The sequence below is a fragment of the Rana temporaria genome, chromosome 8, assembly GCF_905171775.1.
Source record: "Rana temporaria chromosome 8, aRanTem1.1, whole genome shotgun sequence".
Classification (NCBI taxonomy): domain Eukaryota; kingdom Metazoa; phylum Chordata; class Amphibia; order Anura; family Ranidae; genus Rana; species Rana temporaria.
Genome location: NC_053496.1, coordinates 29271113 through 29289088, shown reverse-complemented (window position 1 = coordinate 29289088; position 17976 = coordinate 29271113). Strand labels below are relative to the sequence as shown.

The following is a 17976-nucleotide window of genomic DNA, read 5'->3' as shown; positions in this document are numbered from 1 at the left end:
ACTTTTGATCATAAGACTTGTTGACTGTGCACATTGGCTGTGGTCTAATGAAGGAAAGGCCAATCTGTGGTCTAATGAAGGAAAGGCCACTCTCCGGTCTAAGGAAGGAAAGGCCAATCTCCGGTCTAAGGAAGGAAAGGCCAATCTCCGGTCTAAGGAAGGAAAGGCCAATCTCCGGTCTAAGGAAGGAAAGGCCAATCTCCGGTCTAAGGAAGGAAAGGCCAATCTCCGGTCTAAGGAAGGAAAGGCCAATCTCCGGTCTAAGGAAGGAAAGGCCAATCTCCGGTCTAAGGAAGGAAAGGCCAATCTCCGGTCTAAGGAAGGAAAGGCCAATCTCCGGTCTAAGGAAGGAAAGGCCAATCTCCGGTCTAAGGAAGGAAAGGCCAATCTCCGGTCTAAGGAAGGAAAGGCCAATCTCCGGTCTAAGGAAGGAAAGGCCAATCTCCGGTCTAAGGAAGGAAAGGCCAATCTCCGGTCTAAGGAAGGAAAGGCCAATCTCCGGTCTAAGGAAGGAAAGGCCAATCTCCGGTCTAAGGAAGGAAAGGCCAATCTCCGGTCTAAGGAAGGAAAGGCCAATCTCCGGTCTAAGGAAGGAAAGGCCAATCTCCGGTCTAAGGAAGGAAAGGCCAATCTCCGGTCTAAGGAAGGAAAGGCCAATCTCCGGTCTATGGAAGGAAAGGCCAATCTCCGGTCTAAGGAAGGAAAGGCCAATCTCCGGTCTAAGGAAGGAAAGGCCAATCTCCGGTCTAAGGAAGGAAAGGCCAATCTCCGGTCTAATGAAGGAAAGGCCAATCTCCGGTCTAATGAAGGAAAGGCCAATCTCCGGTCTAATGAAGGAAAGGCCAATCTCCGGTCTAATGAAGGAAAGGCCAATCGCCGGTCTAATGAAGGAAAGGCCAATCGCCGGTCTAATGAAGGAAAGGCCAATCGCCGGTCTAATGAAGGAAAGGCCAATCTCCATTTCCATCACATTTATATAGCATCATACTTTCCATCCATTCTTAAAAGTATTAGTTGGTTTTAAATGATAAATATGAAAGTAGCAGAGAAAAATCCCCAACGAGTTTAAATCAGGGGTATCGAACTCAATTTAATTGTGAATCACATCAGCAGTATGGCTGCCCTCAAAGGGATGGCAGAATTCCAGCATAGTTTACCGATTCGGCAGTAACTGGTCTTTGTAGAAACTTCCCTGCTGGGAGCAAAAAAACAGTTTATGGAGCTCCCTGCTGTTCTATATTCTAATTAGACAGAAACTGGTAAAGCAGTACTGCTCAGTCGGAGGCCCTTCTGAAGCCCTTGGCTCCTTTTATTATCAAGGGGGGAAAAAAAAGTAGTAAAAACTTCACTGCAGTATTCTGTCATGGTGGAGTTGAGAATTAAGTAGAACCCCATAACACTTCTCCGGTTGTACATACTACACTATAGATAGCAGAACTGCCAAATAGGTTACGGATAGCTAGTATCTTCAATGTTAACTATGTCACAAAGTAGAAGCCAGCCATATGACAGAAGCTAGTGTCAATAGCATCAGTTGGGCCTAGATGGACAGCGATGGGGTCTGCAAGAGATTTGGAAAGTCACTCAGGTTTGTGACAACAGCAAAGAATGGCTGCTTTGCTGTGAGGACCATTCTGAAGTTGGGCAGAATGTGTGCTTGATGCCCAACTTCAGAATGGTGACACCCAGGCAAGCTTGGCGAGAGGTTTCTCAGGCTATGACTACTATATAGGGATCGGCAAACCATCCTGCAAATTTGCAATGCATTATTCTGTATGAATTGTGGTTAAAAGCAACCACGAATGTAAGACAACAATCTATTTCTATGGGCAACAGTCTATGCTGCAAAGAACACTACTGCTTCCCTCTTGACATGCTAGGGTTAGGCACGTCTGGCAAAAGATTCTGCTCCTCTCTCCGAAGCAAAAACACGCATTCTTGGTCAAGCCAAGCATTTCTTTTTTTTTTTTTTTTAGTTTCCAGCAAACAGAACAGCCTGCAGGTGGACCCTCACAGGGTTTCTCAACCAGGGTTCCATGGAGCCATAGGGTTCCTCCAAAGTTTGCTAGGGGTATAAGCGTTTTCTGCCTCACAGAGGAGTTTCCACTGACGCCATGGGTCTCTTTAGCGATCTGGGAAGATCGACCCCCTTACAAAGTCCACAAGAGGAAGGAGCATTCGTCCCAGTGAACTGTATCATGAGTTGTAGATAAAGTCATTCTTAGCAGGAGTGCCCTGATGCCTCGTACACACGACCGGTTTTCCCAACGAGAAAACTGACATTTTTTAGATTGGTCGGAAAAAACGGTCGTGTGTATGCTCCATAGCAGTTTTCCAGGAGAGAACTTCCCGCAAAAAAAATTCGAACCTGCTCCTTTTTTTCCCGTCGTGTTTCCCATCAGTCTTTTTCTCGTTGCGAAAACCAATCGGGTGTATGCTTTTCCGAGGGAAAAAAACCCGCACATGCTCAGAATCAAGTTTGAGACGGGAGCGCTCGTTCTTGTAAAACTAGCGTTCGGAATGGAGATAACACATTCGCCACGCTGTAACGGACTGAAAAGCACGAAGACTGAAAATCGCGAATCGTCTTTCACCAAACTTTTACTAACACAAGGATCAGCAAAAGCAGCCCAAAGGGTGGCACCATTTGAATGGAATGTCCCATTTATAGTGCCCTCGTACGCGTTGGATGCCACCGCGCTTTGGTTGAGCGTTTTTTAGACTGAAGGTGTGTATGCAAGGCAGGCTTGGGAGAAATCACGTCGGGAAAAACGTTGGGTTTTGGCATGTCAGGAAAACCGGTCGTGTGTACAGGGCATGAGACTGGAACGTTTTTTCTGTGTAGAAAAGGTTGATTTAGCATCTATAGTTGGTCTTAGTCTTAGGTTGTCCATGGAGTTTAAAGTGGTTGTAAACCCGTTGCAACCACTTTTACCTACCGGTAAGCCTAGATTAAGGCTTACCTGTAGGTGCTCGAAATATCTCCCAAACTTCCACGGTTTAGGAGATATCCACAAATGAGACAGATGGGCGCCGATGTCTACAGCATATGCGCCGTAGACAACGGCGCAGGTGCACATTAGAAATGGGCAGCGTGCCGTTTCTATAGGAGATCGTGCCGTGACTGGCGGGTCCCGTGTGCATGCAATGCATAGTAGCACATTATGCTTTACCTTTGCAGGGAAACAAAGAGGAAGTAAAACCCATCAGGATTTACTTCCGCTTTAAAGAGTGGTTGGAAGTGCAGAAGTTACCATCCACACTAGGAGAACACATCTCCTGAGGGTTTGCAGAGCTCTCAAACATGCAAGGTTAGCTCTTCCTATCAAGTTTATGTGAATAAGGGGGGGGGGGGCAGTCTTGCAGACTACCAATACTTATCTCACTGAGAAACCACTGTTTTGATCAGGGTTTTCCAACATGCATGACTGTTCTTCCCAAGTGTTTTTGGTCAGCTGATGTCCCCCAGCCACCATATGCAGAAGATGGTCTCCTTTTCCAGCTCACAGCCACAGCCATTTCACACCCATTGAGCTGCCTGACATAGTCTTCATATATTCGGCCCCAGAATAAGGAGTCGCCACATATACAATACCCTTTCCGAGGCAGAATGGCACAGCTGAGCACACAAGAGCCCAGCCGTGGGTCGCGAGCGCGACACGGATCAAAGCTCCGTGACCACGCCGGCGGGACCCGATCGCCGCGAGTGTTTCGCGATCGGGTAACCAGGAGCTGAAGAACTGGGAGAGGCGAGTGTGAACAAACCTTCTCTGTGGCAAGGTCAGTGATCGTCTGTTCCCTGATATAGGGAACGATGATCACTGACATCACATGTCCACCCCCTACAGTTAGAAACACACATGGAGGTCACACTTAACCCCTACAGCGCCCCCTAGTGGTTAACCCCCACAGGAATCAGTGCATTTTTATAGCACTTTTCGCTGTGAAAATGACAATGGTCCCAAAAATGTGTCAAAAGTGTCCGATGTGTGCGCCACAAAAAAAAAAAAAAAGAATCGCTGATAGCCATTAGTAGTAAAAAAAAAAAAATTATTAATAAAAATGCAATAAAAACTATCCCCTATTTTGTAAACGCTATAAATTTTGCGCAAACCAATCGATAGACGCTCATTGCGATTTTTTTTTACCAAAAATAGGTAGAAGAATACGTATCGGCCTAAACTGAGGAAAAAAAAAATATTTATTTTTTTATATACAGTATTTTGGGGGGATATTTATTATAGCAAAAAGTAAAAAATATTGATTTTTTTTTTCAAAATTGTCACTATTTTTGTTTATAGCGCAAAAAATAAAAACCATAGAGGTGATCAAATACCACCAAAAGAAAGCTCTATTTGTGGGGAAAAAAGGACGCCAATTTTGTTTGGGAGCCACGTGGCACGACCGCGCAATTGTCAGTTAAAGCGACGCAGTGCCGAATCGCAAAAAAGGGGAAAGGTCCTTAACCTGCATATTGTCTTAACCGGTTAATCTAGGCTTACCTGTAGGTTAAAGTGCTCTGTAAGGGTTTACAATAGGGATGAGCTCCGCGTTCGATTCGAACGTATGTTCGACTCGAACATCGGTCGTTCGATCGTTCGTCGAAACTCGAACAAAACGGGTCGTTCGCGCCAAATTCGAGTGACGCAAAACGTCCCATAATTCACTGGGGCGTTGAGCGCTGATGATTGGCCAAGCATGCTGTATGTCCCGCATGCTTGGCCAATCACAGCGCTCAAAAAACGAAGAGCCATAATTGGCCAAAGCCAGGGTGGCTTTGGCCAATTATGGCTCAGGGGGATTAGTACACGCCCCCCACTATAAAAGGCAGCCTGCACGGCTGCCTAGTGTAGTGTGTTGGCGGTTCTAGAGAAGATCAGTCAGTCAGACAGAGAGAGATAGAGAGATAGAGACACAGTGTCTTAACTAGATAGATAGATAGATAGATAGATAGATAGATAGATAGATAGATAGATAGATAGATAGATAGATAGAGTAGGAAGTGTAGTCAGTATAGTTAAAAGTACAGTTTGTAGAGAATATATTCACATCCTTAGGCGTTGTCAATATATTTATAAACTGTACAGCTCAGCTAGTTTATCTATCAGGCAGGAGATTGTTCTACATGCAGCGCTCTAACGTGTTGTATTGCCTGCATTAGAGATTTACTTTAAATATAATTATTCTGTGTTATTTAACGTGTGCTAGTTAATTGCACACACAGACGCATTACCTGTTACTGCACGTGTGCAATTTATTTGCACAGAAGCGCAGTCGCTGTTAATGCAACTGGGCTATTGAATTGCACAGAAACGCAGTCGCTATTACTGCGTGCGTGCTGTTTAATAGCAACTAAAGGCAGTTGGTGTCACTGCGTGCGTGCTGTTAAATCGCATTTGACCGCAGTCGCTATTACTGCGTGCGTGCTGTTTAATAGCAACTAAAGGCAGTTGGTGTCACTGCGTGCGTGCTGTTAAATCGCATTTGACCGCAGTCGCTATTACTGCGTGCGTGCTGTTTAATAGCAACTAAAGGCAGTTGGTGTCACTGCGTGCGTGCTGTTAAATCGCATTTGACCGCAGTCGCTATTACTGCGTGCGTGCTGTTTAATAGCAACTAAAGGCAGTTGGTGTCACTGCGTGCGTGCTGTTAAATCGCATTTGACCGCAGTCGCTATTACTGCGTGCGTGCTGTTTAATAGCAACTAAAGGCAGTTGGTGTCACTGCGTGCGTGCTGTTAAATCGCATTTGACCGCAGTCGCTATTACTGCGTGCGTGCTGTTTAATAGCAACTAAAGGCAGTTGGTGTCACTGCGTGCGTGCTGTTAAATCGCATTTGACCGCAGTCGCTATTACTGCGTGCGTGCTGTTTAATAGCAACTAAAGGCAGTTGGTGTCACTGCGGCTATTTTGTTACTTTACACTTGAGCCAAGTCGCTCTTACTGTGTGGTTGCTGTTTAATACCATCTGAACGCAGTTGGTGTGACAGCGACTATTTTGTTACTTTACACTTGAGCCAAGTCGCTCTTACTGTGTGGTTGCTGTTTAATACCATCTGAACGCAGTTGGTGTGACAGCGACTATTTTGTTACTTTACACTTGAACCAAGTCGCTCTTACTGTGTGATTGCTGTTTAATACCATCTGAACGCAGTCGGTGTGACAGCGACTACTTTGTTACTTTACACTTGAGCCAAGTCGCTCTTACTGTGTGGTTGCTGTTTAATACCATCTGAACGCAGTCGGTGTGACAGCGACTATTTTGTTACATAACACCTGAACGCATAACTATGGCTGGAAGGACAAAGAGAGGCAGAGAGTCACGAGGGCAAGCAGGCTCTGCATCTAGAGGTAACGCTGGTGATGGATGTGGTGCATCCTCTTCAGCACGTGGCCGTGGCCGCTCGTCCTTCTTTTCGGGAGCTGGCCGTGTTGAGCCTCAACATGCTGAGAAATTAGTTGAGTGGATGACCAAGCCGTCCTCATCCTCCTCATCCTCTCTCACACAGACTGATTATAGTTTGTCTGGCAAAGCAGCTGCCAAGGCGTCCTCTACCCTCTGCACAATGGCATCACACAATCCTTCCCTAGTCCCACCGTGTCCTCCTGAGGAGTCCCCCGAACTGTTTCAACACAGTGTTGGGTACATGCTAGCTGAAGATGCACAGCGTTTTGAAGACTCCGATGACGGAACACTGATAGAGGAAGGCATTGATGTGAGCCCAGGGAGAGGGGGTGGCCGAGAGGGACAACAATCTGGGAGTGATGTTCCCCCAGCTGGAGCATACTGCCAGGTTGTCGCCAGTGATGATGAGGAGGGAGGGGATGATGAGGTCATTGACTCTACCTGGGTGCCTGGTAGGAGAGAGGAGGAGGAGGAAGAGGACGAGGCACAGGCACATCTTCAAAGAGGCAGGAAGCCCTCCAGGGGTCAGCTTAAGGGCAGTACACCAACTGCATTACGTGGCGCTGCTGTGTCTCAACGGTACAGCAAAAGTTCTTTGGTGTGGGCCTTTTTTGAAACCTGTCCATCAGATGCTACCTTTGCTGTTTGCAACATATGTCTCAAGCGTATCTCGCGTGGCCAAAACATCACCCGCTTGGGCACCACATGCTTGTCCAGACATATGTCGACCTGCCATGCAGCTCGTTGGCAGGCATACCAGAAAGACCCACACCAAAGACCAAAGCGGTCCTCCCCTTGCCCTTCTGTGACCTCAAACCCCACTAGACCCCTAGTCCTCTCTGCAGCCTGCACCGAAGGTGTAGAAATAGGTGTGTCACAACGTAGTAGTGGTAGTACATCCGGCCAATCTACTGATATTACCAGACAAATTTCCCTGCCCCAGCTGCTGCAGCGCCGAAAGAAGTACGCTCCCAGCCATCCACATGCCCAGCGGTTGAATGCTAGCTTAGCAAAATTGCTAGCACTTCAACTGCTACCTTTTCAGTTGGTAGATTCTGCCCCCTTCCGTGAGTTTGTGGAATGTGCAGTACCTCAGTGGCAAGTACCCAAACGCCACTTTTTTTCACGGAAGGCGATTCCGGCTCTCTACCGGCATGTGGAAGGCAATGTCCATACCTCGCTGGACAGGGCGGTCAGTGGTAAGGTGCATCTTACCGCTGACTCATGGTCCAGCAGGCATGGACAGGGACGTTACCTGTCTTTTACGGCCCATTGGGTGACTCTGCTGGCAGCTGGGAAGGGCGCAGGTCAAGGCACAGTAGTTTTGGAGGTTGTTCCACCACCACGCCTCCAAAACACTACAACTGCTTGTGACACACCTCTCTCCTCCACCCCCTCCTCTTCTTCTTCCTCTGTGGCCTCTTCCTGTGGTGATGTTGGCTCAGAACCAGCCGTGCTCCGTAGGCGTACGACGGGCTACGCAGGAATGCAGGCCAAGAGATGCCATGCGGTCCTAGAGCTGGTGTGCTTGGGAGACAGGAGCCACACTGGGGAAGAGGTTCTTTCAGCTCTGCAGGGGCAGGCTCAGAGGTGGTTGACGCCACGCCAGCTGAAGCCTGGAATGGTGGTCAGCGATAATGGCACCAACCTCCTCTCTGCCCTGCGACGTGGAAAACTCACCCATGTGCCCTGTTTTGCGCATGTTCTCAATTTGGTGGTGCAGCGGTTCTTGGGCAGGTACCCTGGCTTACAGGATGTCCTGAGGCAGGCCAGGAAAGTCTGTGTGCATTTCCGGAGGTCATATAATGCCACTGCTCGGCTGACAGACCTCCAGAGGGAATACAACCTGCCCAAGAACCGCCTAATCTGTGACATGCCCACCAGATGGAACTCTACGTTGGCCATGCTGCAGCGGCTGCACACGCAGCAGAGGGCCATCAATGAGTACCTGTGCCAATATGGCAGCAGAACTGGCTCAGGGGAGCTTGGTTTTTTTTCACCACGCCAGTGGGCCTTGATCAGGGATGCATGCACTGTCCTGTCACCATTTGAGGAGGCCACGAGGATGGTGAGCAGTGACAGTGCATGCATCAGTGAGACTGTCCCGCTTATTCACATGTTGGAGCACACCCTACGTGGAATAATGGACAGGGCCCTTGAGGCAGAACAGAGGGAGGAAGAGGAGGACTTCCTTACCTCTCAAGGCCCCCTTTATCCAGACACTGTTCCTGCTTGCCCACCTGGAACACAGGAAGAGGAGGAGGAGGATGAGGAAGAGGAGGAGGAGGAGGATTGTATCAGCAGCATGGAGGTGGAGCCTAGCACTCAGCATCAACAGCAGCAGTCTTCAAGGGATCATTTACAGTCCCAAGGAACACGTGGACTTTTACGTGGCTGGGATGAGGTGGCTGAGGATCCTGTCGTCCTCAGTGACCCAGAGGACTGTGCCCCGAATGCCTCTGCAAACCTACGCTGCATGGCCTCCCCGATTCTGCAAAGCCTGCGTAAGGATCCTCGTGTACGTGCTATCAAGGAGAGGGATCATTACTGGCTGGCAACTCTCCTTGATCCACGTTACAAGAGTAAGGTAACGGATCTTATGTTGCCATCGCAGAGGGAGCAGAAGATGAAACTACTGCGGGAGGCCTTGCAGAAGGGTCTGTGCAATGCGTTCCCAGAACCGGGGGGATTACCAAAACCTGGCCCTGGACAACGTCTTGCTGAGGCTTCGGTGAGTCAGAGAAGGAGCGGTGGAGAAGGTGGCCGTCTGACCGATGCGTTCAGACAATTTTTTAATCCGCAGCCCCAAGGTCTGACCGGTTCCAGCAACCATCGCCAGCGTCTGGTTTACATGGTCCGGGAATACCTAGCGGCAAGATCCGACTTGGACACCTTCCCCACGGAAAATCCTCTGGCTTACTGGGTCTTGAGGATGGATCACTGGCCAGAGCTTGCACAGTACGCAATTGAGCTACTGGCTTGCCCTGCATCCAGTGTTCTTTCAGAACGTACATTCAGTGCTGCTGGAGGCTTTGTGACCGATCACAGGGTACGCCTCTCCACCGACTCTGTTGATCGACTGACCTTCATCAAAATGAATCAGGCTTGGATCAACACCGGCTACCAAGCACCTGATGCTGATGTTACTGAATAAGAATTTTGTGTTGAAATATCAGATCCCTTTGAGACTGCTGATGCTGAGTGACTGTCCTGTTGTGCTGCTGATGGAATATCCTTCTCCTCCTCACTTTTCATGCTGTTAGCTAGTAAGAAATTTTGTTTTTCTGTGCTCCGCCACCAGTGCCTAAGGCCTAATTTTTCTGCCCCTGTTTAACAGGGGCGCCTAATAACAATTTTTGATGCAATACTTTGCACGTGGCCTAAGGCCTAATTTTTGTGCCCCTGTGTAACAGGGGCGTCTAATAACAATTTTTGATGCAATACTTTGCACGTGGCCTAAGGCCTAATTTTTGTGCCCCTGTGTAACAGGGGCGCCTAATAACAATTTTTGATGCAATACTTTGCACGTGGCTCCTTGTTGCGCTCCAATTACAGATATTGGGAGGGGTTGCAGTGTTATGTTGCGCCTAATAACAATTTTGGATGCAATACTTTGCACGTGGCCTAAGGCCTAATTTTTCTGCCCCTGTGTAACAGGGGTGTCTAATAACAATTTTTGATGCAATACTTTGCACGTGGCTCCTTGTTGCGCTCCAATTACAGATATTGGGAGGGGTTGCAGTGTTATGTTGCGCCTATGGACACATTTTTATGCCCCTGTGTAACAGGGGCACCTAATAACAATTTTTGATGCAATACTTTGCACGTGGCTCCTTGTTGCGCTCCAATTACAGATATTGGGAGGGGTTGCAGTGTTATGTTGCGCCTAATAACAATTTTGGATGCAATACTTTGCACGTGGCCTAAGGCCTAATTTTTCTGCCCCTGTGTAACAGGGGTGTCTAATAACAATTTTTGATGCAATACTTTGCACGTGGCTCCTTGTTGCGCTCCAATTACAGATATTGGGAGGGGTTGCAGTGTTATGTTGCGCCTATGGACACATTTTTATGCCCCTGTGTAACAGGGGCACCTAATAACAATTTTTGATGCAATACTTTGCACGTGGCTCCTTGTTGCGCTCCAATTACAGATATTGGGAGGGGTTGCAGTGTTATGTTGCGCCTACGGACACATTTTTATGCCCCTGTGTAACAGGGGCACCTAATAACAATTTTTGATGCAATACTTTGCACGTGGCTCCTTGTTGCGCTCCAATTACAGATATTGGGAAGGGTTGCAGTGTTATGTTGCGCCTATGGACACATTTTTATGCCCCTGTGTAACAGGGGCACCTAATAACAATTTTTGATGCAATACTTTGCACGTGGCTCCTTGTTGCTCTCCAATTACAGATATTGGGAGGGGTTGCAGTGTTATGTTGCGCCTATGGACACATTTTTATGCCCCTGTGTAACAGGGGCACCTAATAACAATTTTTGATGCAATACTTTGCACGTGGCTCCTTGTTGCGCTCCAATTACAGATATTGGGAGGGGTTGCAGTGTTATGTTGCGCCTACGGACACATTTTTATGCCCCTGTGTAACAAGGGCGCCTAATAACAATTTTTGATGCAATACTTTGCACGTGGCTCTTTGTTGCGCTACAATTACAGTATGTTTGAGGGGTGCCCTTTTTTCTACAATTTTGCTTTCCCAAAAAGATAATGCCACCCCCCCACCACCCCTAAAATAATCGAGATATTGTTCCCACACAGCACGTGCGCAACCAGTATTAAATTACTTTGTTCTTATAATAATTTAATGTTGTGCAGGGACATTTCTAAACATGTGCCACTACTAGAGACACACAGCAGGTGTGATATTTGAAGGAATTTTTCATTTTTTTTTTTTCACTTTAAACATCATTAAAATCGCTGCTCCGCAAAAACGTCCGTTTTTTAAATTTTTTTTTCGATTGATACATGTTCCCTGGGGCAAGACCCGGGTTCTGAAAGACGTTTACCAACATTAAATTGAATATTGGTCTTTAAAATGATCGTTTTTGAATTCGAACGTTCGAGTCCCATAGACTTCAATGGGGTTCTAAATGTTCGCGCGAACCCGCGGTCTGTTCGAACGTTCTGATGCGAACCGAACCCGGGTATGTTCGGCTCATCCCTAGTTTACAACCACTTTAAGATGCAGAAACAGAGGGATTCGATTTATTCGTGGTGGAGCTCCTCTTTGGACAAGAATTTTAAAAAGGACAAATCCTACAGACCCAACAAGGTCTGAAGTAGTGGATCTTAGTGGACATTTATACTGGTTGAATAAAAATCCAATTATTATTGCCGGGAGGGATTGCGAAGACAGAAGTAACAAATATTGGGGTAGATTCAGGTAGCTTTGCGCTTTTCTTACGGAGGCGCAGCGTACCGTTTTGCCGCTGCGCCTCCGTAAATTACCTGCGCTACGCTCGATTCACGGAGCAGTAGCTCCGTAATTTGCGTGAGCGCTCCGGAAAACTGCCCGGCGTAAGCGCGTGTAATTTAAAATGATCCCATAGGGGGCGGGAATCATTAAAATTAGGCGCGTTCCCGCGCCGATCGTAGAGCGCATGCTCCGTCGGGAAACTTTCCCGACGTGCATTGCTGCAAATGACGTCACAAGGACGTCATTTGCTTCAAAGTGAACGTGAATGGCGTCCAGCGCCATTCACAAATCACTTACGCAAACTACGTAAATTTGAAATTTCGCGACGCGGGAACGACGGATATACGCAACATTGCCTGCCCCTGCTAATAGCAGGGGCAGCCTTACGCGAAACATGCCGTACGGAAACGACGTAAACTGCGTACGCAGGGCTCGCGTAACGTTGTGAATCGGCGTTAGTATGCAATTTGCATACTATACGCTGAGCACAACGGGAACGCCACCTAGCGGCCTGCGTAAGAATGCAGCCTACGATACGACGGCATAAGGACCCTTATGCCAGTCATATCTTAGGCTGCAGTCGGCGTATCGAGGTTCCTGAATCAGGAGCATTGGATACGCCGGCGCAAGTAAGCAATTGCGCTGCGTAACTATGGTTACGCAGACGCAATTGCTTTCTGAATTTACCCCATTGTATGCAACTCCCGGTAACGTCTTACAAAGAGACACATGAATTTCAGCTGCTGTAGGTTTTCCCTCTGCTTAGGATTCGGCAATCGGCTAAAATCTTTTGGACAAGCCCTTCAACAAACAGTGCATGACGCAAGCCGACATCTCCATAGCTCCACACTGCCATGACAAAGAAAGTTTGACATGGGGGGGGAGGAGCATGCCAGGGAAAAATGCCAGGCCTCGGGAAGGAAGGGGCAGAGGTGAAACCGAGGGGAACACAGGAGTTTGGTGGGGGAAGGGTACAAAAGGATTACTATTTACATTCACTTAGCACACAGAATAGCTTTAGCCATAGCTCTAAACCAGAGCAGGACATAGAAAAAAAGGCAAAAAGTATGTTTTGTAAATTCGGAAAAAAAAAAAAAAAAAAAATTAACACAATTTCGCTGGCTATACACAGACTAGGGTTGCCACCTTTTTTTTATTTTTTTAATAGTATAAACCAGGGGTGTCAAAACTTTTTTCAAAGAGGGCCACTGACGTTCTCGCATGTAATCACGATCAGGGTTGATTCGCAGGCGTAAGGGGTTAATTTACACTTGCTTCGACTTCAACACAAATTAAAGCGCCTACCACTTTAAAATGCTTTTTTGATGCCTCTGTGATGCGTCAGTGGTGCTTCTTTGAAGCTTTAATAAAGCTTGGCAGATGCTCTGTGTGTGTGTTGATGTCTCCTACCTGAGATTTTTCCAAAACAAAGCGAAGCTAACGCTCAATTAAAGGGGTTCCTCACTTCCTGTTCTTCCGTCTGTAACTACACGCAATAATGGGAGGCTTTCTCCCTGGTGTGGAGAAAGCCTCTTGAGGGGGCGAGCAGGAGTGTCAGGATGCCCACTAACACACAGCTCCTTTCTCTATCTGCAAAGTAGAGAGCGTCCTGACTCTCCTGCTCGCCCCCTCAAGAGGCTTTCTCCACACCAGGGAGAAAGCCTCACATTACTGTGTGGAGTTACAGACAGAAGAACAGGAAGTGAGGATTTCTCAGAAGAACGAAGGACATTTAAAAGCAAAATGGAAGGATGAGGTAAGTGAAGGAGGACTGCACTAAGGTAAAGGAAGCTATTTAGGGATTTTTTTTTTTTTTACCTTTACGACCCCTTTAAAGCCTATCAAAGTTTGCCTGTGCTTCAAGCAAGCTTTAAAATAGACTTCTATGGAGGCTTTGAAGACGCTTTGGGGTATGGTTTTTGAAATGAAGCCGAAGCAAAGCAAAAGCAAGGTGTAAACAGGACTGTAAGATAACCATTGGCCCAGATTCACAGACATCGGCGCATATTTATGCCGCCGTAGCGTATCTAATATATGCCGCCGTAGCGTATCTAATATACGCTACGCCAACGCAGCGCAGAGAGGCAAGCACATAATTCACAAAGCACTTGCCTCCCAAACTGCGCTGGGTTTCCTCTGCGTAAGTGGAAGTGAGCGTGAGCCATGCTAATGAGGCGTGACCCCATGCAAATGATGGGCCGAGCGCCAGACAGATACGAATAATGAACGGCGCATGCGCCGTCCCGTGGACGCATCCCAGTGCACATGCTCAGAATCACGTCGGAACGAATGCCTAAGATACGACGGATGACTGCCTACGGCGTGAACGTAACCTACGCCCGGCCATATTCACGTACGACGTAAAATACGACGGCTTGAGTTCCCTGGTCCTTACCTTAGCATGGGTTGCGCCTCATATATGGGGAATAACTTTACGCCGGACGTACGACTAACGCAAACCGCGTATATTATGCGCCGGGCGCAAGTACGTTCGTGAATCGGCGTATCTCCCTCATTTGCATATGTGCATAGAAAATCAATAGGAGCGGCAAATGCGCCCAGCGTAAAAATGCGCCCACGATACGCCGGCGAAGGCAAGTTACGTCGGTTGTAGGAAGCCTATTTTTTAGGCGTATGTCAGATTGTGGGCCCGGCGCATAGATACGACGGCGCATAGTTACATTTACGCGGCGTATCTCGAGATACGTCTGCGTAAGTGCTTTGTGAATCCGGGCCATTAGTGACAGGAGCTGTGACTGACATTCAGAGAACAAAGCGTGTCCGAAGCCTTGTTCTGAAGCAAGTGTAAACGAGTCCTGAATGCAACCTAAAATTCGCCATACGTGACTTCAATTTGAGACATAGGTGGCCCGGCTGACATTACCTGGTTCGACAAACTGGGAAATTGAAGAAATGTCAGGAAAGTCAGCCAAACGGTGACTGCAGCCAATCAGCGGAAGTCACTGTTCAGGTAGACTCAACTTACAAACCACTTACCTGTCCTGGAGTCCAGCGATGTCGGCAACACGGCTGATGTTTCGATCAGCTGTCAGGTGCTGCCGCTGCCATTGCGGCTAAGGGAACCCAACAGTGTAGCATCACGCGGGGTCCTTACTGCACATGTGCGAGGCTCCGCTGCGCTCTCCTACTGGCCTGGCGGCGGCAGGGGAGGGGATTTAAGAGGAGGGAGCCGAGCTGCTGGTGTAATTCGCCACGGCCCAAAGTCCCGGAAGTGGGCACAGGATACCTGGTATCCACTCCCCCCGAAAGGTACCAATTGTGGCACCGGATGGATGGGGAGGGGCACAGAGGGGACGAAGGGCAGAGTGACATCAATGGGGACAATTGGCACAGCGGCGACAAATAAAGGGCACAGTGACGACAATAGGCACAGTGGGGACAATTGGCACAGCGACATGAATGGGCACAGTGGCGACAATGGGCACAGTGGTGACAATTGGCACAGTGGCGACAATTGATAGCACAGTGGCTGTGTTTGATGGCATGGCACAGTGGTGCGAATTGAAGGCACAGTGGCTGCGTTTGATGGCATGGCATAGTGACTGCTTTTGATGGCACAGTGGCTGCGTTTGATGGCATGGCACAGTGGTGACAATTGATGGCACAGTGGCTGCGTTTGATGGCATGGCACAGTGGTGACAATTGATGGCACAGTGGCTGCGTTTGATGGTCACAGTGAGGCTGCAATTTTTTTTTCTGTTTGCGCCCCCCCAAAAATTTTGAGCACCAGCCGCCACTGCCATAGATACAGTAGGGTGAGTGAGGGTTGTCAGAGACAGAATGTGCGTTACTGGCAGTATCAACGTATGTAAATAAAAAGGACTTTTTTTTTTTTTTTTAAATAAAACAAATGCAGCCACCCCATCTAAGGATTGGTAAGCTGAAATATTTTACAATTGTGTTCTTGAATTTAGACACGCTTTAAGGCTGAAGGTTCAACTTTGAGCCAAGTATATCGTGAAGGGGTACCGGTCACCTACAAACAGCCATTCAGCTTCACTTAGCTGAGATCCAAGTGCCTTATGCCGCTTTATTAACAGTGAACTTATAGCTGAAGGCTGTGTTCTCTGAAATGTCGTCCCTGCCCACACACGGCCTCAGTTGTGGAAGGATACACCTTGGTAGTATGAAACGAGACAATTGTATGACTTGGCCTGCACACAAAGTACAGAACAGACAATACAATAGACATTGCTTTCATTTGGACAGTTCCACCGCACTGGCAACATTTATACTGTTTAGTAAACTCTTAAAGAACTTCAGTAAACCGAAGACGTCTACGACCAACTCATACTCTATACACACACCTTCTATAGAGCAACATACACCTAATAAACCAGTAAAACCACATTGCAGTATCTTTACACACGACATGACCTGATAGAGCCAGTGGCAAGAAAAAAAAAAAACACATCACACAAAAACTAAATGTACCCATTTACAGACGTTTTACGTATTTCTGTATAGACATTTACACCAAAGAAGCATTTAATGAACGAAATGCTGTGGGTTACCATTAATGACCCTCTTAAAGCGGAGCTCCACCCTAAAGTTGAACTTCCGCTCATCAGAATCCTCCCCCCCTCCGGTGTCACATTTGACACCTTTCAGGGGGAGGGGGGTGCAGATACCTGTCAGAGACAGGTATTTGCACCCACTTCCGGGAGTCCTCTCTGCGGGTAGTGCGTTACTTCCCGCCCGCGCCCGTTGTGTTCTGGGAAACACTTGGCTCCCAGAACACAATAGGGACCAGTAAGGACTGTGCAGCGCAACTCGCGCATGCACCGTAGGGAATCGCGCAGTGAAGCTGGGGCACTTCACTTCCCGATTCCCTCACCGAGGATGGCGGGGGGGGGGGCAGCAGAGTGACGTACGATCGCTCGTCTTCTGCTGAGGACGTCGCTGGACTCCAGGACAGGTAAGTGTACTAATATTAAAAGTCAGCAGCTGCAGTATTTGTAGCTGCTGGCTTTTAATATTTTTTTTTTACAGCAGAGCTCCGCTTTAAGAGAGTGCCGATTGATTGGTTGGCCTGATGATGTTTGGCTTTAATCATTTTTAAATCACTGACCCAAAAAAAAAAAGGTATCGTATATACTCGAGTATAAGCCGACCCGAATATAAGCCGAGGCACCTAATTTTACCACAAAAAAAAAATTAAAATAATAGGTGCTCCCCAGCTGTAGTTCCCCCAGACAACAAACTTTGCACACTTGTAGAGGAAGAGTGGGGCTACATGTGTGACAAGATTGGGGTCCAGGGGACCTACGGCCGGCCGGTACCGGGTCCCCAAAATCCGGGAGATCAGGCGCAAAAAGGTGACTCAAGAATAAGCCAAGGGGGCATTTTCGGCACAAAAAAAAATGTGCTGAAAAACTTGGCTTATACTCGAATATATACAGTACATTTTGATTAATCTACAAATACCACATAGAGCCAGTCAAATGGCATTTTCAGAGGTCAGCTTTGTCAGCCCCAATATTTCTCTCAAGACTTTTAGATAGTAAGCTCCCAGGAACAGGGCCCTCCTAACCCTCTTGTATTAAAGCGGTAGTAAACCTTTGTGTTTTTTCCATCCTATGCATTAAGGTGCGCTGTCCGGCCCCCCCTGTTTTACTTACCTGAGCCCTGAATTTCCGTGGGTGAAATCCCGTGTTGCTTTCCCCAGGTCTTGTCGGCTTTTCATTGGATAGATTGATAGCAGCGCAGCCAATGGCTCCCGCTGCTGTCAATCAAATCCAATGACGTGGCCACCAGGGCCGAGTCATACACTCAGAGTCTATGGACACCGATTGTATGGCAAGGGAGCGTGCCCGCAAGGTAACCCCCTCAGGAGAGAGCTTCCCAGAAGGGGGTTAGTGAAGTCTCGGGTTTACTGAAGTTCTTTAAGAGTTTACTAAACAGTTTACTAAACGTTTTTTGCCGGAAGGAGCCGTGAGAGCTGCTCTGGGACCCCAGAAGACGAGGATCGGGGCCACTCTGGCAAAACGAACTGCACAGTGGAAGTTAGTATGATAGGTTTGTTATTTAAGAAAAAATAAATAAAAATCGAAGCTTTAGTACCATTTTAAATCATATTGCTACTGTATTGCCTCCCTTTATATTGTAAAGC

At 47.7% G+C, this 17976-nt stretch overlaps 1 protein-coding gene across 2 annotated transcripts in view; it reads right to left on the bottom strand.

Annotated features, from left to right (window-relative positions):
• The window catches only part of LOC120946769 (dynamin binding protein), a 217549-nt gene that overhangs the window by 80657 nt on the left and 118916 nt on the right, over positions 1 to 17976 (bottom strand). The window lies entirely within an intron of this gene.